The sequence below is a fragment of the Amblyomma maculatum genome, chromosome 4 (genome assembly GCF_055883805.1).
Source record: "Amblyomma maculatum isolate TAMU_Amacu chromosome 4, ASM5588380v1, whole genome shotgun sequence".
Taxonomy (NCBI): domain Eukaryota; kingdom Metazoa; phylum Arthropoda; class Arachnida; order Ixodida; family Ixodidae; genus Amblyomma; species Amblyomma maculatum.
The window spans coordinates 62,028,287-62,052,467 of record NC_139347.1 but is presented as its reverse complement, the minus strand read 5'-3'; the positions used below and the strand labels follow the sequence as shown (position 1 = coordinate 62,052,467).

At 51.0% G+C, this 24,181-nt stretch overlaps 1 protein-coding gene and 1 non-coding gene across 2 annotated transcripts in view; both read left to right on the top strand.

Annotated features, from left to right (window-relative positions):
- cv-c (RhoGTPase activating protein) overlaps positions 1-24,181 on the top strand; it is a 451,349-nt gene that overhangs the window by 99,668 nt on the left and 327,500 nt on the right. The window lies entirely within an intron of this gene.
- TRNAP-GGG (transfer RNA proline (anticodon GGG)) lies at positions 20,211-20,284 on the top strand. Its single transcript has one exon. It is a non-coding gene; the product is annotated as a tRNA-Pro (tRNA).

Sequence of the window (24,181 nt, the reverse complement as noted above, 5' to 3'; positions counted from 1 at the left end):
AAAGATTCCTGAAAGCTGAATAAAAGGGGATGGGTTCTTGGCTTTAAACACGCGTGTGTGCCTTGATAATGGGAAGAAGCGAAGAGAAAGCCTGCGCCTTCGGTCGAGAGAGTTAGCGAGGCGCGCGTCCGCGTTACCTTACAGGCGATTGCCCGATTAATGGGGCTGTTCACTTCGCACCACGCTCGCTGGCGACCTGCCCATCTCTCTTCCCGCTCCGCTGACTGCGCTCATTCCACGTAAACTGTCGTTGAACGGAACCCCTCTTGTGTCTCCGCTCCGCTCGTGCGCGCGTCTCTTTTTGCCGTTGCCTTAATTCTTGCTCGTGCACGAAGTCAACTTTCCTTCTTTTCTTTTTATAACTCAGGAATGTATTCAAATTTTAAAGGCTACATTTTTGCCGTCCTTGTACCCACCGAAAGCAATATAAAGTATGGCCGTCTCCCCCCTCTGCTCCCGTAAAATTGGGGTTTGATAGATACAGTTACAAAAATTGCGGCGCCATCAGCAGTAATTAAGGTACGGATATTTTTCTTGCCTAGCTTGCCTACACCTGTTTGCAGTGGGTTGACACTTCGTAATGACCGAATAATGTTCATTGCGTCATTTTCTACAATTTGTTGAAAAAGGAAAGAAAAAAGCAGAGTTAAGCTTAGCAAGCTTATGCTTGAATATGTCGAGATATTATCCGAAGGACATAACCAAGCTAACATAACTAACGTAAGACGTACTCGAGAGTGTTAAAAGACTACTAATTGCATAGATATACCTCGTCTGTTGCTCGTACGTATAATTTTCAAACGTGTAGAGCCCAGGGTGCCTGCTTCTGGACCAAGTAGTGGCGCTAATTTATCATTATTGGAGGTCCTTCCTATTGGAGAGGGTAGGACAAAAAAATCTTCTTACTGTCCAGAGATTCGAAACACTGACAATGCATTAGAAGCCGTACGAAATGGCTCAGAAGCACTTTTGACATGGCTCTACACTTTTGACAAAGACTGTATTGCTTACGTACGTCACTGATGGTGCCATGTGGGGCCATACAGGGGTCGTATATTGTGAAAAGCAGCCCTTTTTGTGCTGTTCCTTGCGTGTGAGCGAGATATGAACTTTAGTAAAACGCATGCATTTCTGCGGTGGGTTAATCTGTAGGTGTAGCAGGCGTGAGACCGCAAGTATTTACGTAACAGCGTATACGGGTTCCATGTTGCAGGAAAGCTGCAATGGCGTCGCCGTCGTGGTTGGCCGTGATCCGTAAATTGTGATTGGTTAACAGGGTCATGACATCACAGCCACATGACCTCGCGAGGGAATTTCCAACATCCAACAACGCTCACACGAAACGTGACGTCACCAGTAGAGCGAAATTGGTTGAAACTTAGCGTGCAATGTGAATCGAAGGTCACCGAATGTCTGAGATGATTGAACTTTACGAAGGAATTGATTTCGTCTAGAGAATATATTTTTTGTGGTTTCGCGCGGGATTCGAATCCACAATCTTTGGTTTTATAGCTTTTTCCGCCTAGGCCGCGCACTGCATGTTTGTACGAAGCAGTTGCTCATATAAAGTGGCATCTCACAACTGTATGCTAATGCGTATATAGGCTGCAATTATAGAGAGGACCACACAGGTCGCTATCGCGTCGTACCCTTATGTCGTAGTGCAGTGTCAACCTAAATTTTCCCTATCACTGTGCGTTCGTGCGCAGGCACGAATATGATATTGCGTCAAGCCAAAATATTGAGGTGCGATCGACATCCGTTTATTAACCCTATACTTAGCTGGATCAGCGTAGCCGATGTACCACCTCTGTACTGTGCGAGAAAGTATACTTTTTCTAGGGTGGAGTGCTGTCGGAGGAAGTTGACGGCCGGAAATTACTCCCTAGGGTAGCCGGGGCTTGGTTCGAATTAATAAAACACTCATCATTACAATGCTGTTTTCTAGTGGCTGGTTCCCACTCTATCTCCCGGCGGCGGCGGCGGCGGCCGCTTTTCGATGGAGACGAAAGCAAGGCGCCCGTGCGCGGTGCGATGTCAGTGCACGCGTTAATGAACTCCAGATGATAGAAATTTCTGGAGCCCTCCACTACGGCGTCTTTCATAGTCTGATTCGCTTTGGGACGTTCCCTTTTCTTTCTTTCTTCCTTTCCTTATTTCGCGCCGTGGCTAGGCTCAGGCCTCCTGCTGTCTCAACGAGGAGCTTTCTAAATGCGCACTCTCGTTCTCCTTTCGCGCAGTCCTTCTTGCGAACCCCGCCCCGTGTATTCGCTTCGCAAATAATGCGCTCGGCGCTCGTGGGCGCCAGAGCCGAATTTGTTCTCGCGCTAATCGGGGTCTGTCACGCGATCGCCTCCCACACCACCCCTTCCTTGCGCGCGAGTTGGGCGGTTATTCCAGGCTTGTCGTCGCCTCGCCCGGCTGGAGGAGCCAGTTCGTCTTGTCAACACTCCATTCTTCGACCTCCCCTTCTGGTCTGTAGCCGCTGCTGAGCCGAAAGTCGTCGATTTCTCTAGCGCCCGCCCTCCCCTGCATATCATCGCTGTTTCGATTGCTTTGGACAGGGTCGGCTGCGTCTTCGCTTCGCGGCTCAGCGTACAGGTGGCACAGACATGCGGCGTGGGAGGACAGCGAGCTTCGCTTTTCTGTTCGTCTCACCATCGCTCTTTAGAGCGGCAGGACGGCCTCTCTTCCAGTGTTCCATTACACTTTCCTGATCAAACGGCCATGGCGACGATTGCTCTGTAGGCGGTTTCGAGTCCCATAAGGTGTCTGGGCCGGTCTGGACTTTCTTTGTTTTCTTTTTATCAGGCCATGGAAATCAGCCAATGCGGCATAGCCGTTTGAGGGAGTACGAACCAATGGTTGTGCCGAAACTTCTTTACGGCATGTTTTCCGTTCACGGGGATATGGGTCGACGGTTAGTGCGCACGAGTCCCGCGACTCTCTCAAGTTGTAGTTAGTTTTTTTGTGAGAGGAAAAAAAAAACACAAAAAAACGGCGCAGCCGCACGAGTGGCTCGCCAGAGAGACTTCCTGTCCTCATCCTTTATTCGAGTTTGTGGGGCCGTGTTCGTTCTGCTTCTTGTATAGTTGCAAAACTATCGGCGAGTCAGTGTAAAAAATTCACGGAGGTGCGGGCGTCGATGGGAAATCTATATATTTTTTCGACGTCGACCCTGTGGCCTACATCGGCCGAGATTGATCTTGCGCGTACGTCGCTGGGCCGCTCGATCCTTCCTTCGGCTCGGGGATCGGTGCCCTCTTGAGCCAGCTTCGATTAGCCTTTGGAAACCTCCGCTGATCGATAGCGCTTCGTCCTCCACTCTGCTCATACTTGGCTAGCCAGCGTACTCACCGCGGCCGATAAAATCCCGCGGTCGCATATTACGGCGGCGAATTGCTGTTCCTCCCCCGGTGCGATGCGTATTGCATTGAGCTCTATACTTGTTCGCGAGGAAGCCGATCAGGGACAGGCGCGTTCGTGCACTTGCTGCAGTGTATGCATGCGCCGCTTCGGATTCGTCTCGTAACGCAGCCGTTCTGGTGCTCCTTCTTCCTTATCTTGTATACACGCCGCGCGGTCTGAACTTCGTCTCAGATTAGGCTTCTGGATCTCGCTACTCCGAGATCAGTGCGCTCTGTTGCCGGGCTTGGGAGTGTGCTGTGTAGCACGTAGACGTTAGTTGGACGACATGCTGCGGAATTGGCTTAGTGTCCCTGCGGTCCTTTTGGTTGGACGCCATCCAAGCGCGGCGTGGTCGGATAGCATAAGCGTCTAGCTTCCTCAAGACGTTTCTCAGCCGTTATCGGCGGCTTCGGTCGCAGAAAGCCACGGCCTGGTGGAGGGCATGATAGATGTGCTGGGGAGGGCTATAATAGGCGCACGAAGTCGGTGCCGTTAACGTGACTCGAAGCGTTAGCACACTGGGTTTAAAAGTTACAAATTTGAGGCCGGATTATGAAAGCACTCCCTCACATCTGTTGCACGCTCTCGTTCTATCCCTCTCCAAAGCTGAGCAGCAGCCGCGCGCGGGTGAAAATCGCCCCTTCAAATCTCGGTCGTGTGGGCCTCGCTCTCTTGGTTCATTTTTTGGACTTGCCGCTGTGTGACGTGGGGGCCGTCCTGGTCGTCTTCGCCGTCGCCGCGCTCGACGGCAACGTGATGAATGGGTTCGTTGTCCCACATTTGCCTGCGCAGCGTGCGTGATGCCACCGCTGCCTGTCGCGCGCTTTCTCTGTGCGCGGGCTTTATGGAGCGCAGGCCCATTCTTTCTCGGAGCGAGGCTCTCTCTCTCTCCCTCCTTCGTCCTCTGTGTGTGGGGCTCGCATCGACAACTAAGAAAGCGTTTGTTATTCATTCCGGTCGGTTTTAGCCTGACCACTGTGTGCCAGGAACCAGCGATGCTGTTTCTCACGCCTTGGATTTCGTGAATATTCTCGAATCTCTCACCCCGTGGAGGATCACGAGCATCGACTCACTCTGTCTGGTTGTCTGCTTTTCCGAAGGTCGCCTAGTTTGTTGGTCTTCTTTTGCGCCTAGGAGATAGTCTGTTCGCGGTGTCCACTGAGGTTTTTCTAATAATTAGTGGTCCCTCACCAAATCTCCAAATTTCTGGCACACGGGTCAGGTACCTAGAAAGTGCCATTAAGAGTACAGAGATTAAGGAGTGAGTGGCTTTCTCGACAGAAGCGAACGGAGGAAAGCAGGGAACAGGGCTTGAAAACTATGAGAGAATGGGGAAATGCCCACCTTTTTTTCAAGAGCAGTTTGAATGTACATGTACATGTAGGCACTAAATTTCACAGGTCTCTCTCTCTCTCTCGTAAAAAGGAAGCGAAAGAGCCATAGGCGGAAACCGAACCTATGGGCTCCGCGTGGTTGGGGGCTTCTCTAAGATCTGTACTGCGCTGTGATTGCCCTTCCTCTTCGCTTCAGGGGCACCTTTGTAAATTATTAGTATGCATAATCACTTCCGAGATGTTTCGCAAGTGCCACTCCAAATCAAAGCGACGGTGTCTGTTAAGTGCGCGTTTGAAGCGCCCTGGTCGCGGGCAGAGAACTCGTGAAAAGACTGCCAGATGTGTGTGTATTTTGCTGGCGTTTGTGTGTGTTTGTAAGCAAACGGAGCGGCCGTGGCAAGCGCCTCCTCCCCCTGTACTGTCCCAACTTGTGAGGCGGCCTGCGAGCTGGCGCCGCACGGACGACCAGCAGAAGAAGAGCGTCGCTCCCGAAGACATCCGATCTGCCTGCAACCATCCCCGCCGAGCCAGCGAGTCGGCTTCTGAGAATTCGACGGGCGCTGGCGGTCAACATTTGTAACGGGGGTGGAAGGCGTCTTCACCAGCCACAGCCGCGGCGAAACGGCGGGGGAAGTGAGGATTCCCCGGGAGCCTGGCGAGGAGGAATTCGAGGGGAGAACGACTTGGAAGCGTCCGAGCGACGCGGAAAAACGGAGACTCGTTTCGGGTGCCGTGACGAGAGGCCGCACCCTGACTGAAGTGAAGTTGTGCTGCAATGTGTATATAGTGTAAATAAATTCTGTATGCAATTAGAGTGATTGGTCCATGTAATCGGGAGAGGGAATGAAAATTTGAAGAAAAGAAGAAGAAGAAAGAACCTGATATTTAACTGGCGCAGTCGGCAAGGATCTTCCGATTTGAAGCGGACCGGCCAACGGACTCGACGGAGGCGGAACAACAAAGGAGCCAGGGCTGAGCCATGAACCTCGGGCGCTGACCAGCGGGCCAAGCCATCTTCGGAGCACGACACAGGTTGGTGTCTTGTAGGTCCCTCTTCCGCGGCGCACTATGACAACTGTGGGGCATAGTTTGCGGGACCGTAGCGGGGAAGGATGGGGCCGGGGTGCTGGAGATGGGCAGATGGAGCTGGTGGCGGGCGCAAAGGTAGGGGGCGTCAGCGGAGGCTCGGGGTTGTCGTTTGCCGACGAGATGGCGCGGTTAAAATTGAAACTGAAAATTGCAGAAATGAAATTGGCAGCAGCGGATTTGCAGTACGAGGAAGCTGTCAGGGCAGCGGCGGCCGGCAAGAAACAAGCGGTGAGTCCAGACAAAGGGACGGGCATCGCGGATAGTCTCGAAGGAGGTCGGAGAGCGGAAAGTTTGGACCGCAGACTGGCAGAGTCGGGAGGCGGCAATGAGGCCGAGGTTGAGAAGGAGGAGGCAGTTGCTGAGGTGTTTGAGGTGCGTTCTGGAGAAACAAAGGAAACAGACGTAAACACGGTTGACACTGCGCTTCTCGATGCTCAGAACAGCACGCCTGCATCCGAGGGAGATGCTGTTGAGAATGTCACAAATCCGGAGCGGTTAGAAGCGACACCTGTGGTGCACGTAGAGGTGACGGCGCGGGATGAGGATGGTGACGACAGTGAGATATGTGCTGAGGCAGATGTGGCTTTAACGGTCATCGCAGCAGAGGCAGACGGTATCGACAGTGCAGAAAACGGGCACTGCGCGCATGACAGGGCTGCAGAATTCAATGGATTCATGCGTGAGCTAACTGGCAGCGGTACGTCGAACGAAACGGAGGACAGCTCGAGCGCGCTCGTTCACGGTGAGGCTGCTGCAGAAATTTTGCTTGAAAAGGGAGATAAAGTCGCCAGTCAATCGCGCGATCCGCGGGCAGCACGGCAGCCGCGCCGGGCAAAATTGGGGCGGGCCTCGATTGATTGCGGGCGGACCGGTGACAAGGGTGACAGAGATTCTCGTCAAGGGAAGAAGCGAAAATTCCGCTCTACAGAAAGAAACGTGGGCAAAAAGCGCTTCAATCAAAGCTTTTGCGAGCGACGGATGAAGTCCGGTGCGTGGACAAAGTGTAGGACGTTGAAAGACCAAATTGCGAGAAGGGACGCAACCTTGGAGATGATTTGTTCGGGCGACACGGAACCGACGGACCGCCCTCCGCCGCAGGGGGTCGGAGGCATCCCGCGCCTGGCCTGACACTCTGCCGACGCGTGTGCACCAGCTCCGTTGCTCAGAGGGAGCGAGGGCCCTTTTGTTTAAATTTTTAAGTTTGTGTTGTCATGGTGCGCCGGAGGGGGATCAAGGACACCAGCCGCGCACTGGTGTTGTGTGAGATGTGATGCATTCCAAGAAGTCACGCATCACAGTGGCGGTGGAGGTGTTAAGTGCGCGTTTGAAGCGCCCTGGTCGCGGGCAGAGAACTCGTGAAAAGACTGCCAGATGTGTGTGTATTTTGCTGGCGTTTGTGTGTGTTTGTAAGCAAACGGAGCGGCCGTGGCAGACGCCTCCTCCCCCTGTACTGTCCCAACTTGTGAGGCGGCCTGCGAGCTGGCGCCGCACGGACGACCAGCAGAAGAAGAGCGTCGCTCCCGAAGACATCCGATCTGCCTGCAACCATCCCCGCCGAGCCAGCGAGTCGGCTTCTGAGAATTCGACGGGCGCTGGCGGTCAACATTTGTAACGGGGGGGGAAGGCGTCTTCACCAGCCACAGCCGCGGCGAAACGGCGGGGGAAGTGAGGATTCCCCGGGAGCCTGGCGAGGAGGAATTCGAGGGGAGAACGACTTGGAAGCGTCCGAGCGACGCGGAAAAACGGAGACTCGTTTCGGGTGCCGTGACGAGAGGCCGCACCCTGACTGAAGTGAAGTTGTGCTGCAATGTGTATATAGTGTAAATAAATTCTGTATGCAATTAGAGTGATTGGTCCATGTAATCGGGAGAGGGAATGAAAATTTGAAGAAAAGAAGAAGAAGAAAGAACCTGATATTTAACTGTGTCTTAGTGCGTTAATTGCGATTGTGTGATACCATTGATCCTCGAGGCTGCCCGAGGCCTTCGGTAATCTTCTTGCCCGTATAAAACCGTAAAACGAGACCCTCACTGACCTATTCCGGTCTGATAATTGTACCGCCGTAAGGCAGGCAGGATGAAATCTTGCCTAAGTGGTCCAGATATTTATTTTGTGCGGTGACCACACCAAAAGACCGAGCCAAAGTTGCAGTCATGTTCGTGATCGCTCGACGGAACTGTGTATTTCCTCCGCTCATATATAACCTCCGCCTCCTCCTGTCAACAGTTAGCGCTACCGAGGGAGAGTTCTTGTCCTAGCAACCCACCGCAATTTTAAGACGATACAGATCGTGTCCGTCTGCCCGTCCGTCCGTCTGCCCGTCCGTCCGTCCGTCCGTAACACTTTCGTTACGTGGGAGATGGTAGCTGGCAGCTGACATGGCCGAGCACTAACTGGACGTTTCCTGACATTACATTTGGCAGGAGCCGCCAACCCTGGCCTCTCGAGTCTCCTTTCATATACGAGGGTGATATCGGAATCAGTCTCCCAAGACCATTCGCGTTATGCCTAGGCCACGCAGGCACGTTCTTACGGCTCGGTTAAAGTGGTGCTTTATATTTTGGCTGGTAGCTTACGCTATCGCGTCATCGGCCCCGCTGGGGTGGCGCAGTGGTTACGGCGCTCGACTACTGTTCCCAATGACGCAGGATCGAATCCCGGTCTCGGCGGCCGCTTTTCAATGGAGGCGAAAAGCAAGGCGCTCGTGTGCTGTGCGATGTCAGTGCACGTTAAAGAACCCCAGGTGGTCGAAATTTCCGGAGTTCTCCACTACGGCGTCTCTCATTGCCTGAGTTGCTTTGGGACGTTAAACCCCGCAAACCAAACCAGACCTATCGCGTCATCGCGAAGGTGGGAGCGAAAACTGGGAGAAAAAGGTGCCGCAGTGGAGGGCTTCGGACCACCGCGCGATACCTCATCGCATTTTAGTGATCCAAAGTGCCCTCTAGAATTTTTCGCTTGCATGGATTGATAGGTGGATAGATAGATACGGCGCACGAAAGTAAAGTGCACCCTTGCATTGAAAACAAATAACACTTGATTACCGAGATTCATGTGGCCTACACGCGTGAGGGTTACTTTTTTACACCATGTCACATGGTTGTGCCATCGCGTATGTTAGGAAAGGGCCTACATTAATGGTCGTTTTTGTATAATTTACTGTGCTGTTGCAATTTACAATTACCATTCACATTCCGGAGGCGTAATCGTAGCTTTTCGACGCTGCGTGGATTCAAACGTTGGGTGCGAGGGCCCCGGAGTGCTCGATTTCCAACTCATCCTTCCGTACGAAAGAAGTTGAGGAAGTTGGCAGGTCCTTCCACCTTTCTATACCATCTGGTCTCGTGACATCACACAAATCGCCGGCCAGTCTTCGGCCATGGCACCTGCCAGCTACCACCTATCAGATGCATGCTTGTAATTTCTGGTTCTTCGCGTATTCAAACGTGCATGGGGTTCAAGAGTCTCATTGTTTGTGTACTTCTGTCAGAGGTAGGCTCAGCTCATGTTTCTTTTTTTATTGTTTTTTTTTATTTATTTATTTACCTTTTTTTATGGCTGCAAGACTTCAAACGGGGGTGCTAAGACCTCTGTTTGTTACCTGCCGGCGACTACTTGTAACATGCATTCTTGTAATTTTTCGTGACTTCGAGGCTTCTAATTAGGGGTTAAGGGGCTAATTGTTTGTGACCTGCCACCGACTACCTGTCAGAGGCATCCTCGGGATTTTTCATGGTTTCAGATATGGTGGTTCAAGAGTTATTGTTTTCATGGCTGCAAGGGTTCAAACAGGGGGTGCAAGGATCTCGGTATTTTTCACCGGCCGTCTTCTACCTGCATAGTCATGATTTTTAGCGGCTTCAAATATGAGGGAGTCAAGAGCGCCATCGTTTGTCACCTGCCAGCGACTAGGTGTCAGAAGCATGCTCGTGATATTTCATCCGTGCGAAGCTCTGGACAGGGGATGTAGGGTATCGGCGTTTGTCACCTGCCATCTACCACCTGTCAGAGGCAAGCTCGTGGTTTTTCGTGGCTACAAGGGTTTAAACAGGGGGTGCAAGGATCTCTGTATTTTTCACCGGCCGTCTTCTACCTGGCAGATGCATGGTCATGATTTTTCGTGGCTTCAGAAATGGCGGTTCAAGAGTCTTATTGTCACGTCAGAGGCATGCTCAGCTCGTTGTTTTTCATGGCTACAAGGGTTCAAACAGGGGGTGCAAGGATCTCGGTATTTTTCAACGGCCGTCTTCTACCAGCCAGATGCATGGTCATGATTTTAGCGGCTTCAAATATGAGGGTTCAAGAGTGTCATTGTTTGCCACCTGCCAGGGACTAGTTGTCAGTAGCATGCTCGTGATATTTCGTCCGTGCGAAGCTTTGGACAGGGGATGTAAGGGTCTGGGCGCGTAACAAAGAAAATAAAAAAAAGTAAGGGTCTCGGCGTTTGTCACCTGCGAGCTACCATGCACCTGTCAGAGGCAAGCTCGTAGTTTTTCGTGGCTGCGAGGCTTCAAACCTTCGAACCTGTCTTTTTTCTTTTTCTGACATAGGTGTACTAATACACGCGAGATGGCAACGATATCTGCCTGGTATACTTGACGAACAGCACAATCATAGCGGCATTTGGTTGCGCTGCATCTAATCGTGCCGCAGAAACTCCCAAATAAACGGCAGATATTGATGTGAAGAAAGAGCGCGTCATATATAAAGATCAGGCCAACGGTGCTTCGTCTCGTATCTTCTTTGAGGCAATCTGGCGAGATTATATACACGTCTACACGGTCGGTTCTTTATTTGTTTTTATAAACAGCGCGTACGTAGCTCCGCGATCGTTATATTGATGTCACAATCCTCATCCTGGAAATGGCTGTTTCTAATACCGTTGAGTGGTGAGTTTGAAGAGGAAATGTCTGACGACGCGTGTGTGTACCATCTCGCGTGTATACATTCCCGAGGCATGCGTGATTTTCGGTTTGAAATGTCATTCCCTCTCTTCCTGCACCTGTCCGTACGCACGATCAACTTGCGGCTACAGTCACAGCCGCATAGCCTTCCCGGCTAGACACCGAAACCATAGGCAGCGTTCAGCGGAGCGAATAATTTACGCCGCTGTTCCAGGAACGGAACCAGATGAACGACCGAGCCGCCGCGGGCTGCGATGGATCGCACGGGCAGGCACGCCCTTTTCCCTCCTTTCCAAGGGATTTCAGTGACATTTTTTCTCGAGAGGTGCCGCTTGCGTGCGCAGTTTTTAATGCGCACTGCATTTTTAGTGAAGTTTTTTCGAAGATCCCTGCATGTCGCGCTCACTGCCAAAGTGCTGACATGTATGTATACTTTGCGACCAGTCGACTCGGCGCCGCTCGCATGCATACATGCATGCTGAGCGAGTCTGTGCTCTGCGCAAATGGCTCTAATTTGCGTGCAGCACGGCGGAAACCTCGAGATTACGATCATGTGCTCCCTCGCTCTTCGCGGGCATTCCTTATCAGGGTGTGCTCACTTCAGGCCTAGTGGGTATGCGCACGCATACTCGCGGTCATTGAGCATCTGAGCACACATATATGTGGATTGCTTGCATCGAATTGTCATACTGTGCTCATGACGACTCCCTCGTGTCCCTCGAATAGTTTGCTGTGCATTGTTACGGCTTACTGCATCAAATTTACGCGGCAGGGGAATATCCACCTCAACCACGTGCTGCATTCACATTTCACAGTCCTGCATGCAATTGTTCTCGTACAGTTCGCCCGTTTCTTCCATCACTTTTTTTTTTTTTTTTAATCGCGCACCAGTCCCAGTCGTTTTGTGGCACTTATCACTCGCTTCAGTAATCTGTGTGGTTTGAGAGCTGTATTTTTTCCCCTTGCGCCCAGGAGCAGGTCTACCTTCGACGCACTTACGCGTTTATTTGCGCAACTTAGGCACCAACATGCCGGGCCAAAGTCGTGAACTTTGATGATGAAGGAGGAGGTGCCGGACCTGGGTGCGGGATGCTTGCGTGTCGTTCGTTGTTTGTAAGCACGAGTTCGGTGAACCCGCTTTCGTTAGTATGTGGAGACATCGCGGCATCGCGAGAACCCGTGACGGCTTCCGCCGGTGACTGTCGTTGCTTTTAGTTATGAGCCGACTTCACTGTAACTTGCCACGGCCTTCTGGTGCCGTGCGCTTGTCTCGGTTTCCCGCTCGTCAGGTGCGCGTGATGCGGGTCAACGCGCACGTGACCGTGTTGCCTTTCTGCTTCGGAGTGCAGTGACCGCCGTGCGTCATCGTAACGATCATCACTCGCGTTCACGGTATTTTGGTGCTGGGAGGGATAGTTATAATAAAAAAGTAAAGGGAAATATACGGAACAACGGATGACGTGTGTTTCTGAGGACTGCGTAGAGTCAGAGTGCTTTCACGCAACGCCGAACATTGACATCGTGGGAGGCCTGTGTTTAGCAGTTGGGCTTCTCGACGCGCGGGCTGCCGTATCATCTCGATCGCGCAGCGTCCAGGACGCGAGCCTGATGCGTAAGTGGTGTCACGTGACTTTTCGACGTCGTTGACTTGTTCTTCCCGTCCCGAAACCGCGGACGTTAATTAGCTGCAGTGTGTCAGTGGATCTAAATATGAGCACTTGTAAGTCTTCGCCACAGGGACAGAATAGGTTTATGACACATAGAGGAACCGGCGTTGAAGGACACGGGACAGCACTAGATCCGGCGCTTTGAGGTGTCCTTCTTTCATTTGGGGCTGGTGTTCTTCCACTTATCTCTGTGCTCCTGCCGTGTATCATCGAGCACCGCCTGCTCTGGCTCACTGTGTATTTCGCAGCTATGACGTACCGTGTCGAACGAGGCTCCTGGTGTACGTTCTGGCATTGCCGCTTACGCCAAGGTGTCTCGTTTCATTTGGTACTGTGTGTGCAGGTCGTCTAGACTGTTGATCCTCCCCTTGTATAGACAATTCGTGGCATTATGTATCGACTGCCGTGCGCTCCCAACGTGCGATTGAGCCGCTCAGGTTCCATTCATGACGTCACATATTTCATCTTTGCGTGTCCTTTCTGCCCCATTTCATACCGCACAATAGTGTATATGTACTACACGCAGCCGCCGGCCGGTGTGAGAGCTCCGCCAGTCGCGTCGGTGTACGTTCCGTAATCTCGCGTGAGAGGTTGCGCGTAACCTGGATTCCTCGGGAGCGGTGCGTCGCTGTGAGAGCGTTGCCTCGGAGCTCCATTGAAGGCGCACGCCCCCGTCTGCGCCGCTAAAGTGGCCGGTGCGCTGGCGGCAGCACCTTATCGCCGCCGAGCCGAGCACACTGGGCGACCCTGTCGCCCTGCCATTCTCGTCTGCTCCTCGAAATCCATCTCGCGCCTCAACGAGACGGGCTGCTGTCGGTGTTCTTGCGACACCTGGACAAACTTTTCTTTCTTTCTTTCTTTCTTTCTTTCTTTCTTTCTTTCTTTCTTTCTTTCTTTCTTTCTTTCTTTCTTTCTTTTTCTTTCTTTCTTTCTTTCTTTCTTTCTTTCTTTCTTTCTTTCTTTCTTTCTTTCTTTCTTTCTTTCTTTCTTTCTTTCTTTCTTTCTTTCATATGAGAAAACATGAACCATATAGCATGACCAAGACCGACTTAAATACAGACCTGCACAGATAGCACTGCTCCAGCGCGCACCTTCTAGTTCATAGCCTTCGGCGCTAGGGAACGAACACTACGGGTAACCTGGCGCTACTGTAAACCTGTTAATAAGAAGGGTCTATTTGTTCTGTCATTTTTCTTCGTCGTTATAGTTTATTTATCTGTCCACGCTGCAATGCACAAGCACCTGTTCTGCGCATGTGCAGCGAGTAACTGCAGTGCCGTCGCACAAAGCGGAATCGCGGTATGTCTTCTAGCGAGAGAAAAACATTATAAAAATAAACACTCCGCTAAAATACAAAAAGGTAAAATTTTAGAAGTATAACTTGGGCAAAGATCTTTTTTTTTTTTAATTTGGGTACAGTTTGTTTATATTAATTTGTGATTTGATGATGATGAAAATGACAGACGAACAGGTCAACCGAGCGCCCTCAACGACGAGAAAGGTAACGAAAGTTGGCGCACGAGGTCCCATAGGATCCTGTTTTTTGTGCAGGTCTGTATTTCAGTCGGTCTTGAGCATGACTAACAACTGACATGGAGTTCCTGCAATGACGTAATGATATCCAAGGAGACAATATCTAGGGCTCTATATCTACACGCACCGGCAGAAAGGGCGGCCGTCGCTGAGGGTGTTCTCCTCCTTAATCTTTAGTAAACATTAGAAATGGTGGGAGCTTGGCTGCATACCGTCTGCCAGTGCCACAGCTTCTGCACTGAGGCGCGTCTTCACCGTTTATTTAGTTCGCATGCGTTCCACACAAACCTTTTGTGCCATTGGACGTTGTACATTGACGCAGACTAAGTATTAAGCGGTTTTATGAAGAGCACCGCCATCTTGTGAACGTCTATCCGCTACTGCCTGGACAAATAGCGACCGCCATGCTGGTATGGGCGATCGTCAGGTATGACACAGGTTACACAAGTAATTTAGAATTTCATCGTCCCCCCACTCCCTCGCCCCTCGTTTTCGCGTTCTAAATGTTCCCGACTTCCATAAAAAATTTCCAAGCAGTACAGTTAAACCATTCGGCAAAAACAAAAATAAAAATAAAAAAAAAGTAGAGGGTTATCTCTGTTAAATCGATTATATTACGAAATCACGGGTATCTGCAGTTTCAACTGTACATGTGACGTCATCTGGAAGCCTCCGCGTGAAATGCGGGAGATTCAACTGCGGCTGCCACGATCAGCTCCGGTGCCTTGATCGCAAAGGCCGTGGATTGTGGCGCCATCTGGGAGCCGCCGTGTCAAATGGCGGATGTTTAAATCCTATCTAAAATAGTAAAACTACTTTCAAGTTAAACACGCTTCCCTATGGCTGAGCGGTTTAGGTGCTCGGATACAGAAACCCGGGTTCGAACCCTACCGGTTTGAGTCCTCTCCGATGCTATATATATATATATATATATATATATATATATATATATATATATATATATATATATATATATATATATATATATATATATATATATATATATTTTTTTTTTTTTTTTTCAGTGAGAAAGCACCGGCAGAAACAAATAAGACAAAATTGGTCGGACGAGATTCTTGGTCAGCGGTGGTAAGCGTAGGAGTGAACTCCCTGACCGGATGAGCATTCTTGATCACCTGGCACGCCCGATGAAGATTTAATATAACCATGTACTTTTATGCGGCGCTGATACGCTGTACTCATTTATGGATTTTTGAGGTGGTGTCAGAGTCCTTCATGGTGTTGTCTATAAGCAGGCAGTTACGAAAAAAAAGCGATCGTACGACTTGAAAAGCCGGTACTTCGGTGGGTTATGGGGCAGGTGCTTCCATTGTCGTGCCGGTGATTTCAAATTTGGCTGCTATAGTTTATGGTATACCTCTGTAGTGTAAAGCGGTGGTGCCATACATCTGTATGCGGCGCCGATCAAGCTAGCGATGCGGGTCAATTGTCACTAAACTCTCCGTGGTAGTTTACTGAGCTTGAAAGATGAGTAACCGATCTGACTGCTAGAAACAGAGTGCTAAATTAGTCGCATTTCAAAGATCTCCGCTAAGCGTCTTTGTTGATGAACCGTGTCAGGGAGAAGGCGAACATTGCAAGAGAAGGACTAGGAGAAATAAAGGTACTACGTGAGTCGTTATATGAGCATGGAGCGGTATTTGTGTGCGTTGTCTCGGAGCAGTTGTGGCACACTGCGTTTCGCATACGCCATCCGGTTGGGGGTGAGGAAAGAACTTTGCGGGTGATGTGTGCCTGCTCCGTGCTGTGCGTGTTGGGTGCGGTAGGGCGATGACAGTGCCCAGAAGTGCATGCTGTTTCGCTTAGCGTCTCGGGGTTTATATCTGCACTACGAGTCTTGCGTAAAGACTGGTTGACCGTTTACTGTGCGGAACGGAGGAGTAGACACTGTATCTGAGAAGTCTAAACGCTGACTCCTCTGAAAAGCGGCCCACGCACGGAGCAGTCAGAGGCCTTACGCGGTGACTGCGTAATGAACTCGTCACGGAGCCGCTGCCGCAGCTGTGTGTGGGGGTTCCCGTAGTTGTCCTAGTGTTTGAGTTGGCAAGGCTGCTTCGCGCGCCACAATGTAGCGGCGCGGAGCTCGCTGTTTTTGTTAGCGCGCTGAGCGAACGTTACGTGGTGACGACGGTCGGCGTTCGCCGATCCTTGCCCCCGCCGCGAGTACGTGTGGGTGCTGATGCAGGTCAACGCGTGAGCTGTGTTCGAAATTGGTCTCCTCCTGTCTCCCTGAACTGGCGAAGCTCTCTTGGCCCCTTAATGGACCGTTTCATTGCGCCGTCACGCGTTGTGGGGGCGTGGGACGCTGGCAAGCGAAGACGACGGCGGCCGCTTCTGCTGCTGCTGCTTTTAACGTTCTCAGTTCTGCCGAGAGAAGGCGCGCCGCACAAGAGGCCCGTCAGAAAACGTGGCGGTAGACTTGTTTGCAGAAAGCTGCTCTGCTAACTCACTTCTCTGCTCCGAGGTTGCGAAGGAGACTCGCACTCATGTTTCGTACGTGCCGTCGTCATAAATTATTAAGAAACTAGTCGGGGACGACGCGGAAAGAGACAGACACTATAGTGCTATAGTAATTTTATGCGTCGTACTTCCGGTCTGTTTTTTTTTTCTTTTTTTTAACGCAATAGCATTAGAGGCCCCTGTTCACTGAAAATCCGGGGTCAGCTGCGTTGGCTTTGTGAGCGAAGCGAAAAATCACAAAGCGGTAGCTGGCAGCTGAGTCTGAGCTGGCATTCCTGAGCACTAACTGAGCCAGGGTTGCCTGACATACTCTTTGGCATGAGTTGCCAGCTCGGATCTCTCTCTTTTTTTTTTCACATGAGAAGGTGATACTAAAATTGCCTGTCACGTCATCTCCAGGCCACGCAGGCGCGTTCATACGGCTTGGTTAAAGCGTGACTTAAAATGTCAGCCGTTAGCCAGCGTTATCGCGTCATATACCCTTAAAGCGGTAAACGCATGTGAGCAAAAAAGTGAGCGAAGCGACAAGGCGGCGCGGCGTAAGCGATCATGGTTCGCTCCGTCGCCTACCGGGGAAGACGCATGCACGCGATAGCGCGAACCGAGCGAAACGGCGACAACGCTCTGTCTAGGTTGTGTGGCTGGCATTTGGCTGACATAGTGGCTTAGTACACCGCAAAACTATTGCCAAATCTAACAACAGTCATAACGATTGCAAGAATTAACGTTATTTTGCGATAACATGGCAAAGTAAAGTGTATTTACAGCAAACCATATCGAATGTGTGTGAACTTGCACTGTAAGCGGCACGAATAGTCACGTGACCCCTTGTTTTTATTGTTGTTTCGGTTGCGATTAGACGTTCTTTGAATCCTTGGCTATCCACCATTGTTCGTTCAAAGCGAAATGTTTACGCGGTAATGCACAATCACAATGCCACACAGCAAAATAAAGAAAGCATGCGAAATGAGCGGCAGTGACGTACGGTCACTTCCGGGCGAACAAGCGAAATTTTCTATTTCGGCAGATCCGAGCGACGAGCCAAGCGACACATGCATTTTTGTTCGCGCGAAGGCTTCGCGCGACGCGTGCCGCCGTCGCGTTCGCGTTCGCGTGAGTTTTCGCGTGCATGCGATTCAGCCTTAAAGGTGGAGTGGTGGAGTTTAAGTGTTCTTCGTGATGTTTTTTGTCTACCACAAACTCCTAACAAATATCCGGACTTAGGCTGTTCATGTCATGTTGGTTTGTCTTGATCAAATTCATAACTTTAAATATGGATCTCCCGAACGAGATTCGGTCTGCCAGAACGGATTTACTTGTCCTAAGACTTTCAGGGATGGGTACGTAAGTCAGCGCGCTGGGCTCTTGCATGTAAACTAAGCGGCTGGACCGTTACCGTTGCGCACATTCCAGCCTATCTAGAAAGGGCACCGTCTGGCTGGTTGTCTTGGGCGCGCATTTTATGCCTGGCAGTAAACGCGGATTGTGGCTGTGCTGACGCATTGTTCGTAAATTGTGATAAGATTAGCGGATGAGAGCGAGTCTGTGGACGGAATGCAGCCTCCACATTTAGTGCAGGTCTTGTTCGGAGCATAAACATGAAACCAGTAGCATAATAACGAATTGGGCAAACAATGACATGAGATGAAAAGTAATTGGGATAGTGCAAAATTAAAGCGGAGAGATTCGCAGCAGGAGGATATTCGACCCACACAAATTATGCGAGCAGTGAGCGTTACCTATATACTGGGAAATCGGCAGACGTCGGAAAAGGCTGATTGGTGATGCCTTTGTCCCAGGTAGGCTTTCATGAATTAACCGAATAGCACCGTTCCCGAGTGAACAGCCGCAGGAAACTATGAGGTTGCTCCCCCCCCCCCCCCTCTCCTGTTTCCCCCGACTTTTTATTTATTTTTTTATGCTTTGTTTTCATTCTCCTACGCGTCTCTACCGCTCGCCGTCTTCGATGCTTCGTGAGGGCAGCAGATGTACGCGGGCCGGATGGGTTTTTAATACGGCTCATGCTCGGCAAGCGTGCATAATCGCCAACTTTCTCGACGTGGGCTGAAAACAACGGAGGAGTGAGGGGGAGAGAGTGAAAGAGAGGAGCGCCGGGAGCGTCGTGCAGGTCACGTCATGACCGGCGGCCGGCCGTACCGTTTCTTTGTTTTTCGTTTTTCCTCATTAAACCTCCCTCTCCGCTGCCCGCCAATATGCCGCGAAGAGAGGAGCCTACGGAGGCGTCTACGTACGCATTAAAGAGAGCGTGTGCGTTACGCGCGCACAGCTAGGGCGGCGCTCACGAAATTGTCAGGAAGTGCGCGCGTAGTGAGCGAGTGCTGGGCAGCATAATGTTTGTTTGCGCGCATACCCGAGATCTGATCTGCGGCGGAGAGAACGGGTGCGCACGACTGCCGCCGTTCAAGACGGCCGCGCCATTGTTCGTCGCAATCGGGCCGTGACGACACAGGCCTTCGGGGGAGTTTGCCGACTCCACCGCCGAGCCTCGTGAAGCGTGCGTGCGTGCGTGCGTGCGTGCGTGCGTACAGTTCGTGGGTTGAGAAAACGGCAAACAACAACCGTGGTCCGTCGCGCGCGAGATTGTGTGAAGTCTACTGTATACGCGTGCACGGGCTGGTTCTACTGATCGTCGTCTCCTGTTTTTATTTCTTTCTTGTTTTCTTTTTTTTTAAACACTGCGCATCGCATCTGGAGCGTATACACGCGGTACTGCATCTCTGTGCGCACGCTTGTGTACGCGCACATCGCAGTGATGTGGATCGAGGAGTGAACGTGAATTACACAGCACGGTTTGCTGGTTTTCTCCGTGTACATGCACACGTGCTTGCTCTCTTCCCTTAACCCTGCCTCCGTCGTCCTCCTCTCCCTCCTCAAAACAGGCGCTTGCCTTCCGGCTGGCCGCTGTGTGTGTGTGTGTGTGTGTGTGTGTGTGTGTGTGTGTGTGTGTGTGTGTGTGCGCGCGTGTGTGTGTGTGTGTGTGTGTGTGTGTGTGTGTGTGTGTGTGTGTGTGTGTGTGTGTGTGTGTGTGTGTGTGTGTGTGTGTGTGTGTGTGTGTGTGTGTGTGTGTGTGTGTGTGTGTGTGTGTGTGTGTGTGTGTGTGTGTGTGTGTGTGTGAAATTGTGGTCCCGTTACGAGCGACAGCGCGAGATCTGGGGCATAGCGAGCGCGCGGTTTCCGAGAAATCGGATATCTTCTCTATGGACGAGGGAGAGACGAGACTGGGTGCTCGGGTAGTTAGCTTTTATGTTTCGAAAAGAAAAGCCGCGAACCGCACGAAACGTATGTGTCGGGCGTATACCGGCGTTTCAACTCTGCTGGCCTGTTTTGTTTTTCTTCGTCTGTATGGCAACAAATCGCGACACACACGCAGGATAAACAAGTACTAGTTCCTCACACAGAACAGAACTGCTAATAGCTACAGCACCATCAGCATAGCAGAAACGAAAGCAGCGATGTGGTACTAATGTTATAAGGGAGTAATTACTCACTGCATCCATCCAAGCGCAGCCATACGGCTACAAAGAAAATCTTGTGGTGCCGGGTTCGATTCCCGGACCAGGACGAATTTTTCTTTCACTGCGAAGTTTCTGGCAAAGCTGTATAGCTTTCCTTTGTAGCCGTATGGCTGCGCTTGGGTGGATGCAATGAGTAATTACTCCCTTATTACAAATCTACTCCACCTTGGGGGATTCCCCTAAATATTTGACCAACACCATTCCTACTTCGAGTTATAGATCAATTCGGTCTCGCCCTATCATCTGATCTGCTGATCGTCCTGGTTAGCTCAGTCGGTAGAGCGACTGCCCCGGGAAGGCGGTGGTGCCGGGTTCGATTCCCGGATCAGGACTAATTTTTCTTTCACTGCGAAGTTTCTGAACGAAGTTTCTGAGAAAGCTGTATAGCTTTCCTTTGTAGCCGTATGGCTGCGCTTGGGTGGATGCAATGAGTAATTACTCCCTTATTAGAAATCTACTCCACCTTGGGGGATTCCCCTAAATATTTGACCGACTAGTACTAATGTTGCTAGTACCAGTCGCATGCCTCATATTCATAATAGCAGACGCTGGAAGCCTATTTAACACATGTATTGATTGTATTAAAACACCTGGTGGTCTACTTGTCTGGCCGCCGACGCCCTCTGAACAGGGTCCCAGGAAAAGACTTCCCTGTTTTATACATTCCAGAGGACACATAGTATGTATCAATTGGCCTTGAGCAAGAAGGAAGCCACTCTCTTCGACAACAATGGGTTCGGCTGCAATCGGGCCAAATGGAGAAAGCGAGACCGTTTTGACTGACACGGCGTCACCACGAGAGAAACCTCCGCGCTGCGGCGAGATACGATATGTGGGCCACGTCGGCAAATGGAAACTCCTTGCTGTCGCTAATGGAGGAGACCAGGAGTCGCGCTGTTCAGCCATCTTCGGAAAGATAAGGCGCGCGCGTCGCTACCGTTTCCGCCGCGTGCGAGCTGTCTGATGGAAGGAAAGCATTAGGCGCACCGTCGCGTGTTTACCGGCCCGAATCAGCGCCCAGGGCGCCTCCCAGGAGAGGTATTTACCAGCACGGCAAATGTGCTGCGTGCCCCTCCGCTCGGCCTCTCGCTCCTACTTGACTGCGTCGTCGCGCGGTAGACGGGGCATCGCCGCGTGCCGCCTCCGACGACGCCAACGCGTACTACGCTGCCTCACTCACGCGCTCGCGTTTGCGGCGGCCCTTGTCGCGGTCGCCGTTATCACCGCATCAGTCTCTCGAGGACTCGATACGGAATCTTGGAGCATCCCCGACCAGCGAAGGAGCGCCCGTTCTGTGTTTGTCGATAGCCGCCTTTCTCCGGCGACTTCCTCCGTCTGCTGAGCTGGAGTCGGCGCTCTGCTTTGTGGTCAGTGAGCGAGTGCTGTGCCACGGAAAGCGGCTGCGCTTCTTGCAAGTGGCCAAGTTTCTGTGGGCGCTGGTTGTGTGCTTTGTGGGCGCGGGTGTGTGTATATACGAGTTGGTGTTTTTGGATAGCTCTAACGGCGATTATACACCATGCGTCTTCGACACGGTGAGTTTTTGCTCGATTGTTCAAGAAGGGCTTTGTTAATGTCAAAGGAATGTTTTATTTTTGCGCAGTTTTTATGCCCCTCCTTCTCTCTCCCCACCCACCCGCCCAGTTTCTCGTTTTTAGTGATCCGCACTGTTATCAAATGCAGGCTGACGCTGCTGCCATTGTTTTTTCAGTCTTTATGAAGTTTTGTTGGTCGGTTTTCGCCACGAAAAATCTCAGCTTTTTTTTTTGTTTTTTTTCCACTGTTGGGTAGCCATCGTAAGCGAGCTCGTCTCGAAGGACGAGTTGCTGAACTAAGGTTAGTTCGGCTTATGACCCCGTAAAAACAATGCTTTGCTTTGAAAATCGGCATCGAGCTCTTTAACAGCGCGGACAGAGCTGTGGAATGGTAGAAACATGATTTGAGGTCTCGAAACCCGTAACCGTGTTTTCCGCACCTGCGCTAGGTCGTTGCGAGATCTCTGTGGTGGACCGTCGTCCGTCCTTGATGCGGTGTTGTTGCGTAGTCCACGACATGCTCGCGTAGCGTCACCAAATCTGTGCCCACGCGTCAACGATGTGTGACGACGTCCTTGTGCGCCTATGTCCTCCCTTCTCTCGTCACGTTGTTCACGCCTATGTCGAAAAATTTCACAATGGCGGCTCTCATGCATAGTTCCTCTCCCGTTGAGGTCGCGAAAGAGCGAGCACATAAACGCGTATCTTGTGAAGAAAAAAAAAAATCTAGGCATTTTCATTATAGCATGGCGGAAATTCTGAAAGCTGCCTTAGTGAATGAAGCAAAAACGACTGGCGCATGTATACACCCTGGCAGAAAGTCTCCGGGCCGTGTGGTTTGCCGTAGTGAAGCGCTAATAATAATAATAATAATAATAATAATAATAATAATAATAATAATAATAATAATAATAATAATAATAATAATAATTTAGACGCAATGTTGTTGAACAATGTCGCATGCTTTCACTCTTGACGTCTTACCCACGACCGCGTTATGCTTTCATTGTTTCTTTCGTCTACTGTGTTGGTTCTTATGGATTTGGTACATTGGCTGCAGCACTGACGAAAACATCACCCAGATAAAATTTTATCCCATCTACTTGAGCTGTCTTCGTCTATCACCCGTGTCCAACCCAATGTCGCTCATTACAGTCGCGCTCAGTGTTGCTTGCAACGCTCTAGTGGCCTCCTTAGCCTAGTTTGTGCCTGATAGTCAATGAATGCATGCGCCATGATACACAGCATCATGCAAGTGGTGGGAATGCTGTTGCAGTTCGTATAAATAACTTTGCAGCAGCGAACGACTCCCCTTGATTCGTGACCGGAATCCGTATACGCCGATGCTTGTTGATTGATTGATTGGTAAACTTTATTGGGGAAAATTGGGGTTAGGGGTAGTGGGTTAAGAAAGAGCAGTGCTTATTGCAAGTCAAACTAAGCGCGATTGTACGCACATTCTCGCGGGAGCGTTAATCTCCTTCGCGAGGGTTCACTTCATCTTCGCCTTATTTATCGTCATCGATTCGGCCGTTATCTGTGCAATGAAGCCTGCTTTTATCGCAGCGCTTCTTTATCATTGTCTTTAGTGCGGCATGTGCTTATATTTCTAACGCCGCGGCGGTGTATACATTCGTAAACGCACAGGCCTGCGCTGTTTGCTTTCTTTGTGGCAGCGCAGTTCGGGCCGGCTACCCGCACAGCCTGCGAAAATACAATGCTCGCTGTCGGCCCTGTTCGTGACGTCCGCGTGTGCACGAAATTTTCAGTGGCGCTTCGTTCTCCCTTGACGGCGCTGCACAAGCACGCGACTTTTCGACCCTCGCTACATCCGCGATGCCTTGTAAGCGTCGTATCCGTGACAGGTTACGCCCTGCAGTGGTGCTAGGAGCGTGATATATTGAGCGTTGGGCGAAACTTCTCGCAGCTCTCTCTCCCGCCAGGTCTGCGGTGAACGTGGCCGCCTTTTGCTTCTCCGCAGCGAACCGAGCACCCAGAGACAAAACCGGTTCCTGTGTCGCTGTAATAGAAGCGTCAAAAGTGTCGTGGGTGACGCTGCCGAGTCACGCTCGCCGAAAGCAGCGAGCGGAAAGCGCGCGAGACGCGGGATGTCGCGCCATCCGCGCGTCCTCCTGTTCGCGGCGGCGACGAGCGACCGCGCGGTCGCTCTCTCGTTTCGGAGTCGCGTGTGCTCACTCCCTCGCGTAGGCGCTTTCGCGGCTTGTTTGTCGGCGAAACGTTTCGGCGTCGCAGAATCGCTGCGAATAACGTGATACGACTCACGAAGGATGATTGATTGTGCGTGGCGCCGGGGAACTTCGTGGGTCTCTGGGAAGAGGGTTCTCGTTCGGTAGGTTGCGCGTGGGATATCAACTTGTTCGGGTTAGAAGCGAGGGATTTTAAGTGTTGCGCAACTGTTGGAATATTTAAGGAATTTGCGGGCAAAGGAACCAGTAGTATTTTTTTGTGCAACTCCCGTGTGCGACCGGTTCTTAAGCAGTGTTCGAAATGGTGCCCCTATGGACTAGCCTGCGGGGCTTATACTACCTATACTACCAGTACCACCACCACCGATTTCTTATACGAAACGATGATTTCAATGGGTGAAACTTTTTACTATATTCGGTATTTTTAAGTCATCATTGCATATAAAGTAATAATAAAAATCGCTTAATGAATGCTCCAAGAAAGCTGCAC